Source organism: Podarcis tiliguerta (assembly GCF_965153285.1).
Source record: "Podarcis tiliguerta genome assembly, chromosome: 5".
Taxonomy (NCBI): domain Eukaryota; kingdom Metazoa; phylum Chordata; class Lepidosauria; order Squamata; family Lacertidae; genus Podarcis; species Podarcis tiliguerta.
In genome coordinates this window covers 71,062,032-71,090,013 of record NC_139538.1, presented here as the reverse complement: position 1 = coordinate 71,090,013, position 27,982 = coordinate 71,062,032, and the positions used below count along the sequence as shown (strand labels likewise).

The 27,982-nt window shown below is 41.8% G+C and overlaps 1 protein-coding gene and 2 long non-coding RNA genes across 3 annotated transcripts in view; 2 read left to right on the top strand and 1 right to left on the bottom strand.

Annotated features, from left to right (window-relative positions):
- The first annotated feature begins 83 nt into the window (after positions 1–83).
- On the top strand, positions 84–9,345 carry LOC310677352. The gene is made up of 4 exons (XR_014511116.1): positions 84–766; positions 5,947–6,168; positions 8,262–8,506; positions 9,225–9,345. It is a non-coding gene; the product is annotated as an uncharacterized lncRNA (long non-coding RNA).
- The window catches only part of LOC310677349, a 60,828-nt gene continuing 38,884 nt past the window's right edge, over positions 6,039–27,982 (bottom strand). The window contains exon 4 of the long non-coding RNA XR_014511111.1: positions 6,039–6,133. This is a non-coding gene — a long non-coding RNA (uncharacterized lncRNA). The remainder of the gene's footprint in view (positions 6,134–27,982) is intronic.
- The window catches only part of LOC310677313 (uncharacterized protein), a 728,781-nt gene continuing 717,760 nt past the window's right edge, over positions 16,962–27,982 (top strand). Inside the window, exons 1-4 of the mRNA XM_083440141.1 lie at positions 16,962–17,121; positions 19,122–19,273; positions 20,866–21,019; positions 21,389–21,472. The gene's annotated coding sequence lies outside the window, so the exon portion shown is untranslated. The remainder of the gene's footprint in view (positions 17,122–19,121; positions 19,274–20,865; positions 21,020–21,388; positions 21,473–27,982) is intronic.

Below are 27,982 nucleotides of genomic sequence, written 5' to 3'. Positions count from 1 at the left end.
CTCGGGTTACAAACACTTCAGGTTTCAGACCACGCTAAGAACTTTACCTTTCGCTTACCTACGCTAAGAACTTTACCTTAGGATGAGAACAGAAATCGCAGTGCAGAGGTAGCAGGAGGCCCCATTAGCTAAAGTGGTACCAGGTTTAGAACGGTTTCAGGTTAAGAACAGACCCCTGGAACAAATTAAGTTCGTAACCAGAGGTACCACTGTACAGCAACAGGAGGCAAGTCTGACACAAGAAACAAAAAGAGACAGTTGGTCCCTCTTAATGGACATTCTTAACTAACTGAACAGAACTGAACACACACCGAAGGGAGGGGCTGATTCCACAGCAAAGCACACAAGCCCCGCCCACCAGATACCAAGCACTCTACTATTCAAATTAGGCCCTAATGTTTTTCTTACAATCCCCTTCTCAATGTGCCTAATTTGAATTAATATTAATTTAGCATGTAAATTGTCAAAACTTTCTTATATAAACATTCAGCATTTTTTTCCTGGTTTTGCTTCGAGATAGAAGGTCTTGTTCCCTTCCCCACTATTCAGGTCAACTTTACAAGGTTTAATTTCCATTACTCTCACCAAACCTTTCTTTGGCAGGTCTGCTATAATCCTGAAGTCTCTATGTCCAAGCCTTTTGTGCCACAGATGAACACAGGTTGCACTTGAATTCTTCTTGACCATATTCACTCTTTCTTGACTGGTATCCAGCACAGAGATTCCATTATTTTCAAAACCTTGTGCAGGCAAAACTGCATCTTTGGTGAGTGCACATTTGTTGCGATTAAAATTTACATTAATTTACATTTACACTTGGTCAGGGTTGGCACATTCAGCAAACTGAATGTCCCACTAGATACCAAGCAGTCTACTATTCAAATTAGGTTCCAGTGTTTTTCTTACAAGAGCACCCTCATGACTGCCTCTTTTCGTGCCCCCACCTCTGCCAGAGAAGCAGTGCCAGTGTAGGTGCTGATTTCCTGAAAGATCTTGCGGGATTTCATCAAAGTCTTGCAAGATATCAAGGAGAGCAAAAGATCTCATGAGATTTGGGTAAGATCTTGCAAGCTCTTTCAGGGAATCTGCTCCAAAGCCAGCAATGCAGTGCTGGTACAGCAGCCCCTCCAAATGTCCCTATTTTCCAGGGACATCCGTGATATAGAGAAGCTCTCCCGGTTTCTGATTTCATCCCAGAATGTCCTGCTTTTCCCTAGGATGTCCCTATTTTTATTGGAGAAAAGTTGGAGGGGTATGGTAGGATGTCCCTAGTTTCATGCTGGCCATATGACCCAGAAAGCTGTCTGTGGACAAACGCTGGCTCCCTCAGCCTGAAAGCGAGATGAGTGCCGCAACCCCATAGTCGCCTTTGACTGGACTTAACCATCCAGGGGTCCTTTTACATGGAAGATGGAAAGCTTGTTTCCTGCTGCTTCATGCCAATGGATTCAAATTACTGTATTTTTCTCTCTATAAGACGCACCAGACCACAAGACGCACCTAGATTTTGGAGGAGGAAAACAAGAAAAAAAATATTCTGAATCTCAGAAGCCAGAACAGCAAGAGGGATCGCTGCGCAGTGAAAGCAGCAATCCCTCTTTCTGTTCTGGCTTCTGGGATAGCTGTGCAGCCTGCATTCGCTCCATAAGACACACACACATTTCCCCTTACTTTTTAGGAGGGAAAAAGTGAGTCTTATACAGCAAAAAATACAGTATGAGAAAGGAGATTCCAACTTCAAAAAGAACTTTCTGACGGTAAGAGCTGTTTGCCAGGGGAATGGACTCCCTTGGAAGGTGGTAGACCCTCCATATTGGAGGTTTCTAAGCAGAGGTTGGATGACCATCTGTCATGGATTCTTTAGTTGTGTATCTTGCATTGTAGGAATTTTGGCTTGATGTCTCTCTTTTGGTCCCTTCCAACTCTATAATTCTGTGATTACATGATCTCCCTTTCACAACCTGTCACAGCACAAGGCCTTGCACTTTGACTGTTACATTCTGACACCAACAGAGGTCACTTCCCCCAACCCAAGCACAAAACATAAGACATACCCGCACACTATCTGCAGGTTCAGATGTGGCATACATGTTGCTGAGGATACTGGCAGCAGATGGATATTGCCCTTGTGTGCTGCTTGGAAGTTTTCTCAGAGGTGTTGGGATAGCCACTGTGGAAACAGCGTGCTGAACTACATGAGCCAAAATATAACCCTCTAGACTCCCTGATCATTGAGTACTTGTTCAGTTAGACAGGCCATGTGCTGTTTCTGACTTCTAAAAGGAAGCTCCAAGATTGCCGTGGCCACCAATAATAAAGTACCAAAGCTTGATGGTGCTGGTCCATCGAAGGCACTGCTCTTGGAAACCTCCAGGCTAATTTAAAAAGAGCAACTCTTCCCCTACATATACTTTCCAGTTCCTCATTGCCTCTCCTTTCATGAATGTAATTCATATACATACTTATAAATGTACTTTTAAATTATCAAACATATTAGCAATCAGCTAAGAAGGTAATATAATTGACATGGATTTTGTGTGTGTGTGGATATATATGTATGTATGTAAAAGTTTGGTGTTGGAAAAGCTAATTACACATTGCAGGTGCTTTCAATCAGTTTAATAGGACAACATTCAACTATCAATGTTACATTTACAAAGAATCTAATTACGTGTAATTAAATAATGTTGAATTTACAAACAGCTGACTATATGCAATTATCTTTTAGCAGCTTATAGGCCATACATCATCAAGTACTTATCATTTTAAAATTGCTTCCCAAGTGAGCAAACCACCTTTTATTTACAATAATGTACCACTATGAAGCCAAGCATTTTGTAGTTAATCAAGTTTGTAGAACTTACAAATTGGAATCCTGAAATAGATGAATCCAGGAAGCATGAAAATTGATATATCATAACATAAAAAAATGCAATGAAGCTAATTACTTGTGTAATTGATTAAGCTGTTCTGTTCTGCGTTGTAAATTGGTTCCTGGTTGCTTAGGAGAACGGAATCCCATTCCAAATTTGACAGGAAATTGACAGCAGTGATCAACTGTTTGAGACAGTTCTATAACTTTGATTAAAGCAGTATTTGATCGCATTTCTAAAATATTAAGCTAAATAATTGAAATATGGGGGAGGTACCTTTCAGAATTTGGTGTGAGTGCAGTCATTTAGAGTTGCTAAGCAAATGTGTTATTTATTTATTCCATTCCCTTTCTCCAAGGAGCCACTGGTGACAGTCGTGGTCCCTGCTCCCTTTTGTCCTCAAAACAATTCCTTGACATGGGAGGAGGCTAAAGTATCATGGCAGCCCAAAGTCACTTAGTGAACTTCATAGCTGAGTGAGATTTTAAATCTGGATCTCCCTTGCCCAAGTCAGACATGCTATCTACTAAATGGGTCCTCAACATTGTGTTAAATGGAGTAGACTTAATACTAAATGCCTTGACATTTGATCACATTGTGTTATGTAAGCCATACTGAGCATAGGATGAGGTGAGAGATGTATAGGCTGAAGTCCAAAGATCCATGCATGGAGTGGAAATCACTTCCATACAAGCATAGGGGGGGTTAATGAATTTCCCTTACCAGCTGCAGCCTCTTGTGCTACATCAATGGCACTCTGAAAGGTTCTGTTTTCAGGAGTGTCTTGAGTCTGTCCCAATCCCCCTGAAAGCCCTGAACTGTTGCCCATGTGGAGAAAGGAGCATGATCCTTTGGATCCTGGCCATAACAAAACAAAACAAATCATTGGCATCTATCAGGAGAATCAAAAGGAAATTGTAACTTGAGGTAATGGACACCCAGAACAAAAAATATATTAGCCAGGGTTAAATGGGAGTACTGATAATCAAGCTGTTATGTAAGGGAAGTCCATTTGCTGGTCCTGATCTTCTCATTGAAGAACCCTTAAAGGGTTACACCAGAACCCTGAGGGTCCATGGAACACTGTTTGAAAACTAATGCAGGAGGATTTTGGATAGTTAATCAGTCAATTCCTTAAATAAAACCAGAGAGTTTTCATAAGTTCTCTGAGGAGCACATTGAAGGAACAAAAAGACTTCACTTAACCTAGAAAATGGAGCATTAGCTTTCTTTTGGACCTCTGATATCCCAGTACACACCTAGGAAGGGCAGAATGGAGGATAATAAACAAGGTCACAAGATGAAGACACATTAATTGGCAGTAGTACATGTGAAAAGGATGTTAGAGCTGTACTTGCACACAACCTGAAACATGAGTTTGCAGTGTGATGCTGCTACAATAAAGTCTAATACAATTTTAGGTTGCGTTACACTTGAACCATGGTTTCCAAGACACATGAAGTCAAAAACCCACTTAATTCTGCGCTTGTCAGACCTCATCTGGAAGACTGTATCTAGTGACGGGTGTGGCACCTTAAGAACAATCTAAAAAAAAATTAAGTCTTTTGAGGAAAGGTTAAGGCTGGAGAAGATTGAGGGGAGGTTGTAGATCGCAGTCTCTTGACAGTTGGGCAGCCCTGACCTATAGCATAGAAGAGGGGAAAACTATTCTCTGCTGTCTCAGGGTGAAGGATTAGATTTAATGGCTGAGCATTAGAAGAAACTTATTAAGACCACCTTCCCAATGGAACCAATTGCTTAGAGGAATAGTAGGCTTTCCCATGGCAGACAACTTGGGCAGAGACTAGACGGCTATCTAATACAGTGGTACCTCAGGTTACATACGCTTCAGGTTACATACGCTTCAGGTTACAGACTCCGCTAACCCAGAAATAGTGCTTCAGATTAAGAACTTTGCTTCAGGATGAGAACAGAAATCGTGCTCTGGCAGCAGCAGGAAGCCCCATTAGGTAAAGTGGTGCTTCAGGTTAAGAACAGTTTCAGGTTAAGAACGGACCTCCAGAACGAATTAAGTATTTAGCCTGAGGTACCACTATATTGTCAAAAGTAGCAACTGGGATGTAGGTTATAATGCTGAGTATGTTTGGGGGGAAAGTAAGCAAAGAAATATAGAAAATAGACTACATAAATAGCTAGGGAGGACTCATATCGGCAATACAGTACAGGGGAAGCCCTCCAGAGGCTCCTGGACTCTGATTCTCATCATTCTTGACAGCTATAATTTCTGGGGCTGATGGGAGTTGCAGTCCCACAACATCCAGAGGTCACCGTGTTGCTTACTCCTGGCATGTGCTTTGTACTTGAATGAATCTGTGAGCTGCAGGTCTGGGAACTTGCCTGACATCCTCTGCCAGTCAGAACAAACAATCTGGGATAGATGGACCTGCAGTCTGTTTCAGTATGAGGCACCTTGATAAATTCACAAAGATCTGCTAGTGATTCATTATCTAATTTATCTTGTATCATCAGTTCCGTGCCACTTCCGCAGAGCTGTTTTAACCTACCATATCCTCTGTTCTGCAAAATGGGATGCAAAATTTAGAACTGAAAGGGGATAAAATATAATCCACAAATAATGCTAATTCTGCAAAAACAACAACAATCGCTAACATCACCACATACTTCACTTAGTGTCCATGAATAGTCCCTATTAGATTTATCTAGATCTGGAACTAGCAAGCAGAAGTTATCCAGGTGTTGCTGGACTCCAACTCTCATCTGCCCCAAACTGCCCCAAGGATGATGGGAGTTGTAGTCCAACAACATCTGGCGGGCCTTAGATTGCCAACTCCTGATTGTTTTGGTGGATCTGGGCCTACTAAGAGGGTGTTGAGTAGCAGCAGCATAGACAGGAATTCACAGAGAGATTATTATTTTGCTTTTACGATGTTTCAGTGGAAACCCATGAGGACATTTATGTTAGAGGCAGATTTCAGCTCATTCTTGGCAGATTGCCAAGTAACAGCTTCAGCATACCCTTTAGAAAATAGAGTCAGGCATAGCGGAGCCTTTTAATGACTGTAATATTTATTCCTTGCCATCTTCCAAACAGATATGGCAGCTTTGCACCAGGGGAGCAATATCGGCACATCCTTTGAAGGCAAACTCGATTAGCATCATCTGAAGAAAGATGACATTTGGGGAGCATTATCACCAGGCAAACTCAGATCAGACAGGGTTGAGCAGGATTCAAAGCAAACAACAACAACGGGCTTGGGAAAGGAATACTCAGAAGAGACCTGTCAAGGCAAGCAGATATAGATAGACTGTACAGGTTAGTTCAGGGAGCTAACGAGGGCAGGTGCCGCAGGTACCACAAATCAATGGTGATGGTGGCTGGGTGATGGAGGAGAGGAGCACCCACTTGTAAATACCAAGAAGTGGCAGCAACTTACGCCTCAGCATTTTGCAAGTCTGCAGTTGCCATTGCTGGGTCAGCGACTCTGGCACAGGTGGGGCTACTAATGTCACCAATAGGGTTGGGCGATACCTGCTATCCAACATCATAATATACAGTGGTACCTCAGGTTACAGACGCTTCAGGTTACAGGCTCCGCTAACCCAAAAATAGTACCTCGGGTTAAGAACTTTGCTTCAGGATGAGAACAGAAATTGCGTGGGGTGCGGCAGCGGGAGGCCCCATTAGCTAAAGTGGTACCTCAGGTTAAGAACAGTTTCAGGTTAAGAACCGGACCTCCAGAATTAATTAAGTTCTTAACCCGAGGTACCACTGTATTGCCAACTAAACTTTGTGATATGGCAGTATATTACAGTGTCAGAAAGGAGATGATTAGTGTCACTGTGCACATCTTCTGCCTCTTCCTGATGAGGAGAGGTGGTGCTGCCACAAGTGGAACACATCAACCGGGGCACCGCAGGGCAAGGCACCCTGGAGTCGCTGGCCTCTCCAGAACCACCAGCTCCATTATGCGGGATGGGGCTTACCTGCCCACCCCACCCCCAAATATTTTATTCAAGTTGGCACCCTTGGATCAGAAGAAATTTATTATTGAAGTTAGTGTGTTTAGATCTGTCTTGTGTCTTGAGACAAGAACAAACACTTTATACTTTAAGCTCAACTGAGTGGGGAAGGAGTTTTCTTAACTTGGAACTCTGGAGAAGCCTGACTACTGGAATAACAATAATAATAATTTATTATTTATACCCCACCCATCTGGCTGGGTTTCCCCAGACACTCAGCAGTAAAACTGATGTTCTGTTGGGACACTCTGTTGATCACACTGGTTGTGCTGAAGTACCAGCAAATGGTGGGCCCATGTCTGACAGGCCAACTGTCTTCTACACTGCATGGCCTTAGAACTCGAAATACAAAGGCCAGTTTGTGAGTCATAACTGTGGGCAGAGTTACATATAGCTGCACATATAGCTGAATGTTTTGACAGTACATGCCACTCTGTGCATATAGAAAGGTCCCTAATGGCACACCCAGAGTCTATTTATTCTGGCCCAGTTCAGATTTTTGTCTGAATAAATTTATTGATGTAAGAATATTAAAAGTTTTGTACCGATAGATAACCTCAGCACTTTATGTCTGGCACATGAGTGACAGCAGAATTTAAAAAATGGAGCTCATCTCAAACACATTAATAACTCCTTCATCAAAATCTTGAGCCAAAAAAAGTGAGGACCCATTTTGCCAGTCATCGGGATTGATTCTCTATTAAATAACAAATGGCTTCCATGAAGCTGAAGACATTACTCAAAGGACTGTTCTTCATTAGTTCAGCTCATGGGTCATATGTGCAATTATAGTTATCAACATTGTCTTATGATGGATGGATTTCTTTCTCTCTCTTAAATTTCCATAAAGACAAGTGGCATCCTTCATCTTATATCTACTTCTCTGTAATTCAGAGTGCTATGAGATCTTTGTCAGAACTAATGCTTATTATATGCAAACTGATGGCCCATTAGTTTGATGGGTAAGACTGTGGTGGTGTGAAGACAGAGGTCCTGTGCCTCTACATGCTGACCAAAGGTTGAGGAAGCAACCCGTTCCAGGTTCACCCAAGAGCTGAGCCCATCACACTTTGGCTTGTGATGGCAGAAATCATGTTGTGTCAGAGGAAGGAAGCACTAGCATCTCTGTTTAGTCATTGTGTCTCTTCATTTTACAGTGTCAACGAGTCTAGGTTTCTCCAGTGCCAGCTGATGACAGGGAAGAGGGTACTGTGGGATACCCTGGGTGGTATTGTCTTTTCATTATGTCATAATGATGTCAGAGAACAATTATTGGCAGCTGCAAAGATTCTAGAGCTGCTCTGTAAGAGTCTTCCCTGGGCTATATAGAAGAACGAACAGACCTCCTTTCACTCACCATGGACCAATCAGTTCTTTTGTTGGCAGAGTTCTCTCCTGAGATGTAAGCTAGCCACGAAGAGGCATAGAAGCCAAATCATGCTGGAGACCTGGCTTCCTGATGTGGATCACTCTCTGGACTGAATTTGCTACCGCTCGTGCCACTACCGCAGAGTGAGGAGCAGGCCTACACCTGGAGAAGCACTCACCCCTGCTTCTTGTTCAGTTCTTAGTAGTGATGGAAAGCACTTCTAGCTGCAATCAGTGAAAATGTGAACTTAGATGCATAAAATGTAAGTGAAGAAATATGGGGGAACCAGAATCTAAGCCAGATGAGCAAAGGACCCATGTCTGACCCTGGGCTGTACCATTTGAAACTGTAAATAAAGGGATCTCCCATGTAAAATACTCCACAGACCTGCAAACCTGGCATGTTGGGAGGAACTTTTCAGAAGTCATTAGAATAGTAGTGGTGGTGGTCATTAGAATAAAGTGTTATATGGTAGACTTAAATTTTGGTTTATGTTTTGGTTTGACAATGGTGCGGGGAGCAGAGTGAAATGGAATGCCTGATCTTTAAGCAATCTTGATAGTTCAGTTGAGTGCTCTAGAAAGTTACCGTATTTTTCGCTCTATAAGACGCACCAGACCACAAGACGCACCTAGTTTTTGGAGGAGGAAAACAAGAAAAAAAATATTCTGAATCTCAGAAGCTAGAACAGCAAGAGGGATTGCTGCGCAGTGAAAGCAGCAGTCCCTCTTGCTGTTCTGGCTTCTGGGATAGCTGTGCAGCCAGCATTCGCTCCATAAGACGCACACACATTTCCCCTTACTTTTTAGAAGGGAAAAAGTGAGTCTTATAGAGCAAAAAATACAGTATTTGCTGTTCTGTTTCTTTTTCTTTGGTGATCACTCGTAGCCGAGTAAGATTGTCTTCCATAAACACGGTTTTAACAATGAGTCCGTAAGTGATTGTGGAGGCCAATTCTGGATCCACACGTCCTTCCACAGTGGGGACATTGGTTTTCAGGCGGGAGTTGATAGTGGTGTGGATTTGCCAAGCATGCATTCCTTCTAGCACGTTTCTCCCTTGTGTCCTGAGTCTGAGTGTCATCAAAGCCCATGACACCTTTGGTAAGGTTGTTCTCCAATTGGAGCGCTCGCAGGCAAGTGTTTCCCAATTTTTATACTATATTTTGTTTATACTATATTTTTATAGTATTTTATATAGTGTTTATACTATTTTTTTAAAAAAATTGCCTTGAGACAGTCTTTAAACCTCTTTTGTTGACCAGCAACATTACGCTTTCCATTTTAAAGTTCAGAATAGAGTAGTTGTTTTGGAAGATGATAATCAGGCATCTGTACAACATGACCAGTCCAATGAAGTTGATGTTGAAGAATCATTGCTTCAACATTGGTGATCTTTGCTTCTTCCAGTACACTGGTATTAGTTCGCCTGTCTTCCCAAGTGATGTGTACAATTTTTCAGAGACAGCGTTGATGAAATCTTTTGAGGAGTTGGAGATGGTGTTTATCAGTGGTCCATGTTTCACAAGCATACAGTAAGGTTGGTAGTACAATAGCTTTGTAAACAAGCATTTCGGTTTCCTTGTGAATGTCCTGGTCCTCAACACTCTACACTTCAATCGGGAGAAAGCCGCACTTGCAGAACTCAGGCAATGCTGGATTTTGCCATCAATGTCAGCCCTTTTGGAAAGATAACTGCCCAGGTAGGAGAAGTGATCAACATTTTCCAGTGTTACACCATTGATTTGTGGCTCTGCAGAAGGGTTATTTTGTGCTTGTTGGTGCAGCACTTTGGGTTTTTGGATGTTGAGCGATAGGCCAAGATTTTCGTAAACTTCTGCAAAGATATTTAGGATGGTTTGGAGGTCATCCTCTGAGCATGCACACACTACGTTGTCATCAGCATACTGAAGCTCTATGACGGTAGTTACGGTAACCTTGCTCTTTGCTTTCAGCCTGCTCAGTTTGAAGAGCTTTCTATCTGTTCAATATATGATTTCTACTCCAGTGGGAGTTTCCCTTTGACGAAGTGTAGGATCATGGCAATGAAAATAATGAATAGAGTTGGGGCAATAACACAACCCTGTTTAACACCTGATCCCACTGTGAATGGTTCACTTTGACAGCCATTGTTATCTGTGATTGCTGCTGTCATATTATTATGGAGGAGCCGGATCATTCTGTTTTATTAGTGCTAGGAAGGCTGTGGAATTGGCAAGGAGTTATGATGCATTCATTTGCACTTGTCTCTGTGGGATCTGAATGATATGCAGAGCTGTCGACCAAGGCAATCCTCCTTGTATATTTAATTGAATGCCTTTGTTTCCTTTGTGACAGAGATAGCTAGCTTCCGAATCTGCAGTCAGGTCATGAGTCCAATCCATGCTGATCTCTGACTTGGGACTTTTAGCCAGAAGGAAAACAAAATTTACTGTTACTGGTATTGTTAAAAATACTATAACAGCCCCTCCAAGTATCCTATTTTACAGGGACAGTCCTGGATTTACAGAAACCATCCTGGTTTCTGATTTGATCTTGGAATGTCCCGCTTTTCCTTAGGATGTTCCTATTTTCATTGGAGAAATGTAGGAAGATATGGAGTTATGTGACCCCTGAGCCAAGGAGATAAATAAATTGCAACCTTTAGAAGACATTTGAAGGCAGCCCTGGATATGGAAGTTTTTTATGTTTAATGTTTTATTATGTTTTTATATATGTTGAAAGCCACCCAGAGTGGCTGGGGCAACCCAGTCAGATGGGTGGGGTATTATTATTATTATTATTATTATTATTAGTGAATAGGATGTTCCTACTTTCATGTTGGAGGAGAATTGTTGGAGGGCATGCTATAATGGTGATAAAAGTTGCAACTGAACCAGTATTGCCAAAGAGATAGGCTAGAATAGGATGCAACCACCAAAGTATCTTTGATTGGGATTTGGGTCTCAGTCAGCAAATAAATATTTGTTTTGCTTGTCATTGCATTCATTTACCATTACCTCAGAATGTGGCAGAACCGCTGTTTACAAGCATTCAAAGAGCTACCATAAATTGCTATTGGAAAATGGGCATAGTGACTGTTTTGTAACTTTTGCCATAGAAAATGTGGTTGTGTTAATGTTAGTGCAAATGAGAAGTCCCTTCTTCAAATTGTTTGGGCCAACAGGAACAAAAGTCAGGAACAGGAAGTCAATGCATGGCATTAAAGACTAACGACCAAAATGTCATCACATATGTGGAAAAACCACCCATAAAAAAGAGAAAAATGCACTAAATCCACACCAGCAATGATTGGCTGTATAATGGGATTATTTACTTTTTGGATTTTCTGTTGTAGGGTGAATCTGGATTAAATGTTTAAAAAAAAAAAAATACAGGCTGGCATTTTGATGCTAACAATGCCATGTCAATGCTGTGAAAAACATGCATGCATAAGCAGCACTGATGGCGTAATAAACTCATTTGGAAGCACTTGTCACAATCACAACATAAAATTCAGGACTGCTTGGAGGAGAACTGCCCACCCAAGTAACATCTCTATTGCATATGTATGCAGTGTCAATTTCAATGCTCTAGATGGCAGAAAATATCTAAAAACCCACTACTCTTTCAACTTGTAAGGTTAACTTTCTCTCATAAAAACTGTAAAATACGAATACACGATGGAAAAATCTAAATGCACTGTTGATGGTTCTATCTGTCTTCTGCTGCTGTTTTGGGGGTTAAACTCCAGTGCTTAGAATTCCATGCCTGCTATTACCTTAAAATTGATGCCAGTGCTACCATAACATTTGCCTTTCATCTTCTGCAGATGTTCATATTCTAAAGTTACCAAACAAGTGCTCTCTTCTCTCTCTCTCATTCTCTGTCTCTCTCTCTAACCACCTCTCCACTTGTGATAAAAGCATTGAATAATGGCTGAAATCAAAAGAATTCTGTGATCATCTAGAGATGGCTGCCCTTCTCTCCTACTGACTCCGTTTCTTGCAACTAAACATCTCCTCTTTCATTACTGCATTACTGTTGGACAAGCCCAAGACCACATTCATACCACACATTTAAAGTGCTATGATACCACTTTCAACAGTCATGGCTTGAAACAATTAATCCCTCTTCACAGAGAACTCTGGGAATTGTAGCTTTGGGAAGGGAATGGGGTCTCCCCAAAATTTTCAGCACCTGTAACAAACTACAGCTCCCAGAATTCTTTAGGGGGAATCATGACTGCTGAAAGTGATAAGACTAGGATCACATACCCTCCAATATTTATCTGATGTTCTATTCTACTGTTGTTGTTGTTGTTGTTGTTGTTGTTGTTGTTGTTGTAACCCACCCATCTGACTGGATTGCCCCAGCCACTCTGGGCAGCTTTCAACATATATAAAAACATAATAAAACATTAAACATCAAAAGACTTCCCTATACAGGGCTGTTTTCAGACAGCTCGGGGTTCGAATAACTCCATAACCTCCCAACATTGCTCCAATGAAAACGGGTGTCTGAAGGAAAAGCCGGACATTCTGGGATCAAATCAGAATCTGAGATGGCTTCTGTCCCTGGAAAATAGGGACACTTAGAGAGTCTGGGATCAGGCCCACATCTACAGCACGGGCTGAAGGAAGCACATAAGGCAGAAAATAGCATGCAAAGTTACAAGCTTTAGATAGGTTAAAAACAGAGGGCCATGTTATGAAATGAAAACCTGTCAAGTAATAGAGTTATTTACTGTGGGACTGATAATGGTGCTTTTATTGGCAGTAGGCAAGATGTAAGGCGTTCATGAAGTGGAGTGTTCATGCTCTAAGTGAATGTTGATGGTAATACACATCTGAGAGCGTTTCTGGCTCTGAGCCTCAGATCACTTATTTTGGAGTGGTCTCAGAGGGCTATGGCTTCCCATTCTAATACCACAGAAACGCAGTAAGAATTATGACTACGGTCCACCGGGAAGTTTTCTTGAAGAAGCTCCAATTAAATGTATTCTTTTGGGGCCTCTGCAGTAGAAATGCCCAATTAATTGCGCCCTGTTGTCTTGAGGGACCTGCTTGTCAGGAGCTTCCTTTACACACACACCTCAATTTTTAAAAACTAGCAGCTAGCATTAGTGGAGGACCCCCCTCCCATTCCCACCCACACCTCAAATAATTATGTGAAGCACTGGACAGCTAAATAAAAATGCTCTAAAATGCAAAAATGAACAAACAATGTTTGTATATGACCTGCAGATGGCAGTAAGAGATAAACTACAGGAAAATATTCTTAATGTAATTCTGGCTCTTTCTCTCAATGGGCTGCCAGGCTGCAAAATTTGTAATTGCTGCATGCAACTTTCTTTTAGCCAGGCTAACACCCATGTTTGTTTGTTTTTTAAAAGACTTGGCATCTCTTGTTAGGAACGGAGTAACATATTCCCAATAATGTGAATGACTTCCCAATGCTATTGCTCACTTACACAGTGAGGTTTTCTCTCAGGCTTTTTATTTACATCAGGGTTATGCTTTTAGCATAATGTGTCAACAGCATTTATTGAACACGGTCACATCATTTTACCACTGGGCAGATGCAAACAAAAATGGGAAAATCATCTCCAAGTCAAAATCATCATGATCATCTGAATTGGTTTTTTTTTAACATGCTGGGCTACTTCAAAGGTTTAAGAAGAAAAACAGTGAATTACGGTAAATTTACAGCCCAACCCTATGCATGTCTCCTCAACAATAAGTCCTGTGACTGAAATGGAACTTACTCTGAGGTAAGTATGCACATGATTGCAGCCTTAAAATGCCATCCTAATCACAGTTACTAGAAAATCAACCCCACTGAACACATTGGACCTTCCTTCTGAGCAAACATTATTAGGAGTTGACACTTTTACCATATAATCTCATAGCTGTTGTCCTGTACCTGAGTTCAATGGGACTCACTTCCAGGTCTACACTTAAGGTTTTTAACATTAAGGAATGCTTTTGATAATGTAGATGGACACATGACGTTCTACTTTTACGTTCATGACGTGTTATTACCTTGTCTTTTTTATCGCTTTTTTTTAATCGTTTTATGCTGCTATATTGGTGAAACACTGCTCATATGTCCCTATGTAGTGTTTTACCTTTTTTTTTTACTGCATTCAAACTGTGACACCCCCCCCCCCCCATGGGAGCAAGGAAGAATTAAAATGGTACACAAGAGCAACCAACAGCACAAATAGAAACAGCATACTAGAAAATGGTGTGGCCGGGTATTACTTACATTTGACAGAAAAAAGCAAGGTAAAGAACATTTTAAGTAACAAGCATGCCCTGCGACGTTTTAGAACGACATATCTAATCTTGTTCTAATAGGAGGAAATAACATTAAACAGGTCATTGTAGATCCAGCCTTAATGTGGCTAATGTAGATGCATATAATGCACATTATAATGTGGCTAATGTAGATGCATATAATGCACATTATAATGTGGCTAATGTAGATGCATATAATGTGAGCTGCCCGCAGGCATCTGGTTGACAAAAACAGGATGCTGGACTAGGTGGGCCAATGGCCTGACCAAGCAGGTTCTTCTTATGTTCTTATAGTTACATTGTTATGATTAATAAAAGACTATTTATTCTAGACTGATGCACAGGGATTCTCATCAGAGCCCTAGGTAGAAAGAAGGAACAATGCAATTATAATAAGAATAGCACAGGAAAGACTTGGTAACAAATAGTTTTTAAAATCAGGATGCAGGAAGAAGTGTGTGTATTTTGCAGTCTGCATAAAGGAAGGCATCCCTTTGTATGAAACAGAATGGAATGTCATGATCTGAAATGCACCCAGAGGCTGCATCATTGATTGCTATCACGCCTTTGTATTACTGAAGAGGTGATATGTTTCTCAGTCACACTACCTGTGGCTGGCTGTGTTGTATTGAGGGATTTGAGCATTATAAACAGCTTGAATTTTCTGCTCTGACTAGGTTTGCTGTTGGTAACCTCTAAATACACGCACAGAGCCCGAAACTATTACATTCCAAAGGAGAAGGCACTCTAATCCAAAATAGGACTTGTAGCTCAGATTAAGGCTGCAAAGCCCTATGCCCACTTACCTGAGAATAAGCCCCTACTGAACTAAGTGGGACTTAAAATTGGGTCTACAGACTTGTATAAGATTAAACTGTAAAGCCCTTAGCATTTTCTGGATCCCTCATCCTAGAAACGTTGGAGGGTATATTGTTGTTGCTTTTGGTGGGGGGGGGGGGTGGCTCTCAGTTTTTCTTTTAAACAGCTTCTGCAAACCTCAGGGTTTGCATGCCAACGTTTCCTCTTTCTTCTCAGTGGGCCTGCTTGCTATTTGGAGTGACTATTCTAGTTTATGGGACATGGGTGGCACTGTGGGTTAAACCACAGAGCCTAGGACTTGCCGATCAGAAGGTCAGTGGTTCGAATCCCCACAACGGGGTGAGCGCCCTTTGCTCGGTCCCTGCTCCTGCCAACCTAGCAGTTCGAAAGCACATCAAAGTTCAAGTAGATAAATAGGTACCGCTCCAGCGGGAAGGTAAACGGCGTTTCCATGTGCTGCTCTGGTTCGCCAGAAGTGGCTTAGTCATGCTGGCCACATGACCCGGAAGCTATACACCGGCTCCTTCGGCCAATAAAGCGAGATGAGCGCCGCAACCCCAGAGTCGGCCACGACTGGACCTAATGGTCAGGGGTCCCTTTACCTTTACCTTTACCTTTATTCTAGTTTATATTCATGCTACTGTAATTGTTCCATCCTTTTTTAATACTGAATTTTAAATTGATGAAGAGTAAAGCTATAATAATAAATGTTGGCAGCCTGCCATTACTCTAATTTCTTTCAAGCCTAGAACATGGTTGCTTCTTCCTTGGTTTATGTTAATATTTCTAAGCTGCAGAGAATTTTAAAGAAACCTGAAAATGGGGGGAAACACACTTTTAACCACTTGGAAATGCTGTGCAATTGAACCACAGCAGGGGCCCCAGTTGGGCTGGTGCATTAGTCTTAACATAACAGTACATCTAGCTTTGCCTGTATCATGGCTTCAGTATTGGTATGAGCAAAAAAACCCCACACCTTGTCACTTCAAAGTGGTGAAGAAGACTTGGGTTCCTGTGGAAGAAACAGGTTTGGGACTGTCATACGGGTATGGACTGGGGGAACGCAGTTGAACTAGGGGATTTATATCAGACAGTAGCATGGACTTGCCTTCTGGCAGTCACCTAATGATCCAGGCAAGGAGGATACTGGGTCATGGTACACAGTGCATTTGGTTAAACTGCCTACAGTTCCTTTACAGCCCTGATGGTGCTCTTAGAATATTATGCCCTGTTTTGGGGTGGATAGGATGAGTTGGAGCTAACTGCAAAAAGAAAGGAAAATCTATTAAAATCTACAGGCCACCCAACATATGATGCAGTTCCAGAACATAGCAGAAACTTATGGGCTGATATCCCTCAGATGGTACCATTTTTCTGGTGGCTTATGGCAAACTTTCTGACCCTCAGTTTTTTTGGCATTGTGGTAGAACAGCAGCATTCAAGGTGCTACATTTAATATTTTATTCAGGTAGGTTCAGAAATGTGCAATAAATGTAATTGGAAGAGTGTTTTCCAATTAAAATGCCATATAAAAGTACTTAAATGCACTACTTAGCATTAAATACTTATTGAACACTAATTGCATTTGTTTGCCATTTTTCAGAGGCATTTAAGATAGGCTGGATTCCAGTCTGGCTCATCAGTGGATTTTGAAACTGTTGTTGCTATGCATTTGAAGTGCTCTGGAATGTATGTTCATCCTCCGAGGTCTTGCTTATGAATCCTCACTACCAAATTCAGTGGATCAATGAAATAAAAAACATGGTTGATTCCTAAAGGTGAGTTAAAAGCCCTCCTTGCATAAGGTTTTGCAATCTCTTCTCCTTTTGAAATTTGATGTGTGAGCACTGCAGGATGTGATCAGAGCTTTGCTGTCTGTCTTGGGAGACAATGGAGGAGTGCACTTTTGGGGGTGAAGTCAAACTGCTGGAAGGTTGTAGCACCAACTGTGGCTGTAGAGACCGATACAAGAGAGACATGTTTTGTTGCAGCTGGGGCAGATGAAAGTGTCTGGCTGTGCTGCTGTGGCTTTTCTTCTCTCTACATTCCTCTCAGAGGTCATTCCTCCTCTGGTCACTGCTATGGATGCACAACCTGACTGTCTCTGGCCACTGTGGTCATCTGCAAGGGATTCTCACATGGTAGGATTACGTTGCCAGCCTTCAAGTCACATCTGCAGACATCTTTGTAACTCAGAGCTGGTCTGCCAATGGGCCTGGTGCCTGACGTCAGCAGTCCATAGAGCATGTCCCTGGGGATCCTGCCATCTTCCATTCTCTGGACATGTCCAAGCCAGCATGGCTCACCTCTCCATACCCTTTTGGAGAGGTGAGCCATTGCTTTATGTATTAAAAATAGAGCTTTATGTATTAAAAATAGTGTGGGTGTTAGATGACCATTCAAACTCTGTGCTGGGAAAGTTGAATTCTGTGACCTTTATCTATGATACAGATCAGATATTTTTGTGTAGTTTCCCCTACATTCCTCTGCAACTTATCCTGCACACAGTTCTTATTGTGTTAGTTTTGGGAAAGGGCATAAAGCTATGTAGATCACTGTGCCTCTATTATGGATCACTGGCTATCTTACCTTGCAATCTCATCTTATCTGGCTTCTAAGATTTCAGCAGGCATTGCCCATTCAATTTCAAACATGTATTTGTTTACCAATGAGGGCTAAAACTTGCTTCATTCAAATGAAAGCTAAGGTTCTCAGGAAGTTGGATTTTGCAGCCAATACCATGTTCTACACTCTTTCTATGTCCCAACTTATTCATTGCATGCACACAGTCTGGGTTATGCATCAAAGCACATGGTGCTTTGCTTTATAGGTACTGGAGCTTAAAGTCTTAATTTTGACAATGAGGGATATGGCAGAGCTGCCAGTGGTGCAGGAAGAGTAGGTCTCTTGAGGTAGAAGATTTGGAATTCGGCTGCTCATGAAACAAGAAATTTTGAAGAGTTAACCATCAATCCCTCAGTGATTGAAAGTGAGGGAATCCTAAGAGTTTTGCAAAAGAGTACGAGGGAATCCGCAAGATCATTGAAGAAGATTTAAGTGTGCACAGTCAGATTTACTGACTGAGTAGGGATATCAGAGAATTCTGGTGAAAATGGAAGTGGAAATTCCCAGTGATCGCTTGCATGTCACATGTCCAGAACAGTAATCAATCCAGTGAATATTATTGACATTTGCTGCTACTGTTGCCTTCAGTCCACAAATGGTATGTAGTCGATTAGGTTCTCCCACGCTTCCTCACCCACCCAAATTTGCATTGTGTTTTCTTTGCAATAAAATAAACCAGCTGGAATAACATAATCACAATAATGGAAGTTACATAGTTTCGCCGCAGTAGCGAGATGAACAATGCCGTTTTTGTGTGTGGAGGGGGAACTGCTGTGGAATGGAAACAGGGCTGCATGCAGTGAGTAAAGGATGGAACAGAAAACGGGAGGTGGTTGTGAAGGGCAACAGTGTAAGAGACAGAAGTGCCTGCAGCTTTGCCTGCACTTGAAAACACAGTGACACTGCCCCCCGCCCCTGCTGCCCCACTGATACGATGTAAAGGCATTGTTTAAACCAGACAGTGTTGTTCCATCTGAAAGGAAGGGCAGAGAGGGTAGGCAGTTGGGGAAGTCCGCCTACCTTCCAACGGTCAGGTGGCATTGCAGCCTGGCCATGTCTCTGATCGCGATCTGGAGCATTATTTTCTTGCCTGCTGAACTGTGAGTATAGTCCCATCTATTCACCAGGTTCTTCTTCAAATCAATATTTCAAGGGTCTTTGGATAGGGGAAAACCCTCAAGTGATCATGATAACATAAAATGATAAGGCAGAGGGCCTTCTGGGTAGTGGCACCCTCCCATCAGATGTCAAGGAGATGAGAAACTATATAACCTTTAGAAGACATCTGAAAGCAGCCCTGCATAGGTAAGCTTTTTAATGTAACATTTTGTTATGTTTTTATATATGTTGGAAGCCACCCAGAGTAGCTGGGGCAAATCAGTCAGATTGGGGGTATTATTATTATTATTATTATTATGTGTTGACTTGAATGCTAGTTACTAATTAATGTAAAGTATTATTAGGGACGTGGGTGGTGCTGTGGGTTAAACCACAGAGCCTAGGACTTGCCGATCAGAAGGTCGGCGGTTCGAATCCCGGGGTGAGCTCCCATTGCTCGGTCCCTGCTCCTGCCAACCTAGAAGTTTGAAAGCACATCAAAGTGCAAGTAGATAAATAGGTACCGCTCCGACGGGAAGGTAAACGGCATTTCCGTGTGCTGCTCTGGTTCGCCAGAAGCGGCTTAGTCATTCTGGCCACATGACCCAGAAGCTGTACGCCGGCTCCCTCAGCCAATAAGTCGAGATGAGCGCTGCAACCCCAGAGTCGGTCACGACTGGACCTAATGGTCAGGGGTCCCTTCATCTTTACCTTTATTATTTTTTAGATAATGCCAGAGTGAAATATACCCCCACTCATTTTCAGATGTTTCTGGTGTGTGACTGAAACACAGTGGGAGATGCCCTTAAAGGCAGGTTCTAACGGCGTCCCAATTTTTTTTTTTTAAAAAAAGCCATAACATTTTGTTGGCAGGACTTTTTACATATCCAGTAAACTAGGGGTAGAGGACCTTTCTTAGTCCAGTGGCCATATTCCCTCATACCAGAGGTGGGCAGGGCCAGAGACCTGGGGTGTAGCAACAGAGATGATTCTTTCCTTTGTACAGTAGGTTACACCCCAGCCATATGAAAGTCAAAAACCCCATAGGCCCATCTCTCTCTCCTCAATGCAAGCAAGCAAGAGGCATTTTCACAGTTCAACGACACATTCCAGCCAGGCAAAAACTCTCATGGATGGTGCAAAGCATCCAGGGAGAGTGGTGTGGCCTGAGCAGAATTCAGTGGGTCAGCTGGAAAGGCCCGGAGAGCTGCATTTAGTCCCCTGTGGCAGACTACCTTATTATGGAGAATGAGACCATGCCATCCTCTTTAACAAAGCCGCCTTCAGAAGGGCAGCAGCAGTCATTCAGCCTCATGGCTCAAATGGCAACTAAATGTATCATAACAGCAGGGATGATTTCTCAATTGCTGGCTGCCAGGGGCAAAAGAGCATTAAGGACGACAAGATGTTCCTGGCTTCAGGAGAAGAGGTCTTAGAAAATGCTCATCTCATGCCTGACTTGTCAGATGGCATTCGGCATTTTCGGAACACTTTTAGAAAATGTGGATTGCAGAAAGCAAAGTCAGTAGACTTTTCTATTAGCAAAATGTTGAGGAAAGCCAATGAGACCAATGCTAAGAAAGCTACCATCAGTTTGACTCTATAGAAATTACCTCTGAAAGTATAGTCTTTATGAAATATAGTCATTGATTTTTTTATATGTGTAGCATTACAATTTCTGTACTTCTTGACCTACTTCTTTTTTTCCTATAATGTTTTTGACCACGATTTTTATAAAATCTCTGTATTTTTTATAATTTAGATGACTTTTCTTTTCTTTTCTTTTTTTGCATATTAAGAAAGAAAATACCTTCAGATTTTTAAAAGATAATCTCCATGATTAAGCTCCATTTCACAACTCTCAAGTCAGGCTTGATTCCACAAAAGTAAAGTAATCCATATTAAATTCACTGGATGCTGAAGCAAATCTCTTACTGTCGATGCTGATCACAGGTGAGCATTCTAACACTATATATAATGTCAATACATTTTTATTTAGCTTTTTGTTAATTATCTGGGACAGGCTGAAGTTGGGAGCTAGGGTGAAATTAATTGTCCACAGTGCCCCAGATTCTCGAGTTTCTTGAGTAATTGTAATGCATAGCCTTTTGTATCTGCCAAATAATTCAGAAGGTTTTTCAAAAGAAAGAAGTTGAAATTCAGCTGTCAGTTGCAGGGGGGAGTACCAGTGGGCTTGGAAGCTGGAGACTCTCAGATTCACAGCTTTTCTTGAGGGTATAATGGCATGGTATTTTGCGGGAAGTGCTTCTCTTGCCTCACCTCCGAAAACTGCTCACTGATTATTTGCATATTTCTTACCAGTTTGCTACTTCTAAATAACATCTGCTGCTCAAGTGGCCTTAGAACGCTGAGGGCACCTGTTTCATCTACCTCTCCACATGACAGGTAATGGAGGAACTCATTCTTTCAGTCCTGCACTGGTATGCATAGTTTAAATTGTTTAATTTCTTTCAAAATCGTGTAACTAAAAGCCCTTCAGAAATTAGAATCTGTCAGTGGCGAAGCGTGGGTTGTCAGCACCCGGGGCAAGGCAAGTAATTTGCGCCCCCTAACCCGTGGATTTGCGCCCCCTATCCCTAACCCCCAGATGTTGCACCTGGTTCTGCCGGCCCCCCCTGCACCCCCCATGCTACGCCACTGGAATCTGTACATTCAGAGAGATGGTGAGAAGGCGAATCTTGTCCCAAATGTCACTGCCCCTGCAAAATATTGCGGCTAGAGTGTTGATGGGTACAGGGTACCATCAACACACCACTCCTGTGTTCAAAAGCTTGCACTGGCTGCCTATATGCTATTTAGAATCAATGAGGTGGTGAGCTATATACAATTTAAAATAACATCAATCAAGTAGGGAAAATGATAGTTAAAAAGAAAGCTGCATAAAGATAACAGAATAGTCATTTAGACAATAGACAATTAAAAGCAATTTGTTTGACAGCCAGATGCCAGTTTCTTAAAACTTATCAAAGACCAGACCTGGTGGGCCTCTTTAGGGGAGCAGTTTCACAAGCAATTCACTACTAATATTGGTACTGTGGGACAAGAGCATAGAAAAGCCCAAATTAACATGCCTTCTGTTTTAAAATATGTTGATTGGAAGGTTACAAGTTCCAGGGAAGCTTTCGGGAAAGTTGTGAGCAAATATGGCCTTTTTAAAAAATGGAATGGCCTTTCAAAACCAAGTGCATTGCAAGGAAAAGTAAATTGAAGTAAATCTGTGTCATCTTGTCTGTAAATTATAGTGTTTGCATAGTTTTGCCTTTGTTATCCGGTTCATTAACACTGGGGACAAGTGCTTGTTATATGCTATTTAAGTAAGTTGGCATTTCTTTGTTCACACACTTTTACTGGCATAATTAGATGTCAGATGAAGTTTGATGCTCACTGACCTTTACAGCAAAAAGGAAAGTATATATTCCTAAGCAAAACTTTAATTTCTTAGCCAAGATGACATACAAAAAAGGCTGCAAAGTGAGAACAGTGATCTGTTATATTGGATGAGCGTCTGTTGATGATAGCACATCATCATGTGTGTTTTCGGGGTTGTTGGGTGGGTTTTTTGGGCACCTTGCCAATTTACATTTTTAAAATAGCTACTTTCTTAACTACTTTCTACCTAACTCACAGCTCCTTACAGTCAGTTATTCTTCTTCAACCAGTCTGCTCTTTCTGCCAATCCTATTGCTTTCGCCAAACCCTAATATTCTATTAGTTTGTAGTTCCTTCTGCAAGAGAACAAACTGTTTTGGGGTTGTTGTTGTTTTTATTAAGCTCTGCTGTGTCCCTCCTGTTCTCTCTCTTTGCTGAGAAATTGCTGTTTCTTCAATCTGTGGCTTTCCTCTGAGTCACAGAGTTGTTCCTTCTGTTTGCTTTTCTAATTCTCTTACTTTCTTCCTCCTAAGCTGACAGGGGCCTGGATTTGATAGTGGATTTGATAGTGGTTCATTCTTCTAAAACCATCTTGGCAAGAATACAGCCTATAGTCTAGCAAGTAGTCCTTTATTTTCAGGTAGGTAGCCGTGTTGGTCTGACACAGTTGAAATTAAAAATTAAAAAATAGTCCAGTAGCACCTTAGAAACCAGCTAAGTTTGTTCTAGGTATAAGCTTTCACGTGCATGCACACTTCTTCAGATACACTGAAACAGAAGTCACCAGACCCTTATATATAGACCCACCCCACCCTCCCACTATATATAAGGGTCTGGTGACTTCTGTTTCAGTGTATCTGAAGAAGTGTGCATGCACGTGAAAGCTTACACCTAGAACAAACTTAGTTGGTCTCTAAGGTGCTACTGGACTATTTTTTAGTCCTTTATTTGTTTGCTTGTTTCTATAACGCTTAAACTGATACCGTAACCACAGATATCACCATCATAACTGAAACCTCATGCCAGCTTGAAGGCTTACAGTCAAGCTATTATTAACTCTGGGGTCTTAAAACTGATGATAGGCAGGAAATGAATCTAAATAAATAAATGCTAAGGGCAAAGCATCAGGAAAGAGCAAGGAGAAATATGGAGAAGGGACATACGGCTATGCAAAAATATGTAATGTATTGTAACTTGGCACATGAATGGATTAATGGAGCCAGAAGGACTACTAGAAACTATATAGTTTCCAGGAACATCTTCTGTTAGGAGAATTATAGGTCAAATGCCTAGGTGTGGACATGGTTGGAGAAGATTCTTCATTCTTATCCTCTCCTTTCTAGTCAGAGGGGAGATTGCAAACTAGAAATAGTTTTAGAGAGAGAACGAATGAGAGAGCTGGAGAGTGCATGGTTACCTTAGGAATCATTGTTTCGGTGCTGGCTATCCGACAATCTACAAGAAAAGGTTAGGTCTTGAGAGGTATTCTGAAAGATGAAAGAGAAGAACTGAGTTAAAGTGCAGGGGAAATATAATCCCATTAAGAGGCTAAAGTGAAAGAAAGCAACAAGTGTACAAGCAAACAACTCAAAGAGATGACCATAGGAAGCCAAGCTCTAGGTAGCAATACAGAACAGTAAAATGCTGACTCCTGGACTCTCTGATAAAGGAGCAATATGAAAGGAAATCAGCAATTCAAGTGGACTGGCAATAGCTAAGTGGTCGGAATAGACTATGCCCTCCAAGCTTCGCTGTGTGACAGTCAAATCACGGAGCAACCTATATTGCCAGTTCTGGAATCAGATTTTTCCTATAGAGCCTTTTCCTTTAATCTGTCTTTTGGTTACTTTTACCTCTTCTAGCTCTCTTAAATCAGAAACAGGGAATCTTTTTCTGACAATGGGCCATGTTACCTCTGTGGAAAACTGGGTGGGAGCAGCAGAAGCCCCGTAAGTTGCCACAATCACACACTCTTAATGTACACAGACATGCTTCACACATGCACAAGTACACACACACAGCAAGGTTGATGTGATGGCTTGTGAATGCTCTTCGCAAGAAATGCCTCTGCTCACTCAGAGATACATATATACAGTCTTTATTTTACATATGTACAAGCAGAGCATTACAATCATGCGTCCGAATCCTCCGGCTTAGATTCTGGGAGTGGCTTATGCCTACCCCTTCTCCAACAGAAAAGGTGGGGAAGTTTCATGTGATGCCTCTCCCCCCTCCTCTTTAACACTCTCCTTTCCCTGGCAGACGGAATAGGCATGGTTTCACTGTCTGTGCCAGAACTTCCTGTGCGGTGTTGAGGCTCTGGTTCAACATCTGTGAGCCGTTCCGCCTCCTGGCGTTCCCCTCTTTCCTCGATCACCACTTCCTGCCCCCCTCCCTCTGTCTGTCTCTGCTCCTCCCCTGCATTCTCTGGCAATACCATGACAGTTGAGAGGGAGGAAAGAGAGGGAGGTAAAGGGATGTGTATGTGAGCGAGAGCGTTTCTGTGTTGTGTGGTGGCTGGCAAAAGTTAAGAGTCCCTTTCTCACTGCAGAGCGCAGGAGCCAAGCAATTTGGGGTCTTAGTGGACCACAAGCTTAACATGAGTCAGCAGTGTGGTGCAGCAGCAGCAGCAAAAAAAGAAAAAAAGAAAAAAGGTAATGCTATTCTAGGCTGCATCAACAGAAGCATCATGTCTGATCAAGGGAAGTAATAGCACCACTCTATTCTGCCTTGGTCAGACCACACCTGGAATACTGCATTCAGTTATGAGCACCACAATTTAAGAAGGATGTTGACAAGCTGGAACATGTGCAGAGGAGGGCAACCATTATGATCAAGGAAACCAAGCCTTATGAAGAATGGTTGAAGGAGCTGTTTAGCCTGGGAAAGAGGAGAGTGATGAGATATGATAGCCATCTTTAAATATCTGAAGGGCTGTCACATGAAAGATGCAGCAAGCTTGTTTTCTCCTGCTCTGGAGGGTAGGACTCGAACCAATGCCTTCAAATTACAATAAAGGAGATTGAGATTAAACATCAGGAAGAACTTTCTGACAGGAAGAACTGTTCAACCGTGGATCAGTCTTCTTTGGAAGGTTGTGGACTCTCCTTCCTTGAAGGTTTTAAAGAAGAAGTTGGATGATCATCTGTCATGGATGCTCTAGCTGAGATTCCTGCATTGCAGGGGGTTGGACTAGATGACTAGAAGCAGTGGGCAAAGAAGAGGCTGAGAGGCTACAAAGCCAATTGGGGAGACTTCTTGGGGCAGCCATAGGACGCTAGTTCCCCAACCTTGGCTTTTATGTAGGAAGGTGGATCCACTTGATTCCAGGATCTAGTTAAAAGAAGGTTAAAAGAAAGGTAGACATGGAGACATTGGTTATCACTGATTTTTTGAGATAGACATTCTCCATTCTTGTGGAGGTGGAGGCAATGATCAGGGCAGTAAGAGAAGATTGCAGTAAAGTACTCAGAAGTTTGGCTACACTGTTGTAGAGCATTTCAAAATTGCCTGGAAAAAGAAGTTGTTGGCGAGAACTAGTAGTCTCTTCAAGTGACATGCCCAAGCATTGCACTGACATATTGATGCTTTGCTGTTCCAATATTCAAATGAAAATGATAAATAGTTGCCCATTTGAGGGACTGGGCCTCGGGAAAATTCTTGTCTGAGATAGTAGCGGGCTGCCAGATGTTGCTTTAAGCAGTGTCGTTTTGTTCTTGTCAGCTCATCCAGTTAATGGAAGCAATTTTGGTGCACTCCCTAGAGCACCTCATGTATATGTCAAAAATAATTTGCATGTGTTGGAATGAAATTAATAGAGTTGATTAGGTGGAGCATATTTCTTGCGTAAGGTTTCACACGGGGTTTTCTTCAGCAATGTGAGAAGTTATTCACGTCAGCAGGTACAAATTGGTGCTTTGTGGCCACAGGCTAGAGAAGGGATGGGCAAGTGGCAGTGTGCAGGGCACATCTGGCCCTCACAGCAATATTGTCTGGGCCCTGGCAGTCCTGACGAATTTTAATCAAGGCGTGATCAAAAGTTCTCAGCTTCACTTGCAAGGAAAAGAAAAGTTCCTGCAGTAAGACATACAGAAACCGCACACATAATTAGTTCTCCCTCTTGGATTTTGTACATACTGTGTAAATATGCATATTTGTGTATAATTTTATGACAGACTGCATAACTGGGAAGCCTTTACTGCTTGATGGTGCCAATTTTATTAGGGAGCCTGCCCATTTGTGAAGGAGTCTAGACAAAGCACATTTTGAGCTTCTGGACCACTGTCTAGAGAACAGAATGAGCCCTGAAAACACAAGCCATCCCTTTGAAACATGTGCATCTAAAGTGTTTTCAGTGTACATAGCAAAGTGTATGAGTAGCAAATGTGGGTATTATGCAGTTAAAGCTGCCAAAGAGCTTCTGATTGGGAAGGGGTCCTTGTTGAGTATGCACACAGTGGCAAATGAATGTAAATGGCACTTATACCTAGCAAAAGCTCTTGTGTGCTTAAACAATAATTTAATTAACTAGAGTAAAAATAACAAGTCAACAATTTCCACTAAAAAGAAATTAACTATAAAACGAAGTTCCACAATAACATATAGCTCACAATAAATGCAACTCATGGTGGTGGAAATTATGTATTTGCATCTTGAACAAAATGAAAAGACTTCAGGCTGATCTTTTCTTCTTTTTGTTGTCTCATATATATGAAATCTGCATGCCTCACCAGTTTAGCTCTGTTTTGTAATTTACGTAAAGGTTTTGAAAGGCTATAAACTGAAACGAAATGGCAACTTTATGAATCTCAGCATATTTGCTATTAGTTGCTTTCCTTCATGGAATCTTTTCTGTGACCTAAAAGTATTGCCACTTCATCTAACGACCCATCCAATGGATCTATTAAGATTGCTTGCCAAGGCAGTAAAGGATATACCGTTTTAATATTTGTTGGGGACTGGCATTTAATGGGTTTTGTAAAAATAATAATGACAAGTTTGCACTTTCCCAATCTAGCCATGATCCAAAGACCCTTACAACTAGTTCCATGTTCCCAAGTGGGGTTTGACCTGGCATTTGTCACACAGCAGCTGCCCAAGCTGCCTTACCTACAGTAGCTAAATATTACATGTATTTAGTAATTAAGAGTCTGTGTGGTTGAATAGTCTGAGCATTAGAATTAGACCCATGAAGTTTCTCTGCTTCGTTGGGGACTCAGTTCTCTCCAGTTTGAATGCTCGGTCCCTAAACTGATAAGCCACTAAAGAAGGATGTCAGAGTGAACACAGGGATATTATAGCATTCTGAATGCTAGAAATATGTTTAAATCATCGTATATCTGGTAGCAAAAATGTCCACATCATTAAAATAGCAAAACATAAAGAGGACTTCTCTGCCTGAACCCATCTTGTAATAATAAATTGCTAGTAGCTGGGTTGATAATCTGATGAAGTATCTCCTCTCAGTGAAAACAGTTGATTCAGGACTTGATCTAGTCCTCTAGCTGTAATCTTGCAGGAAAAATA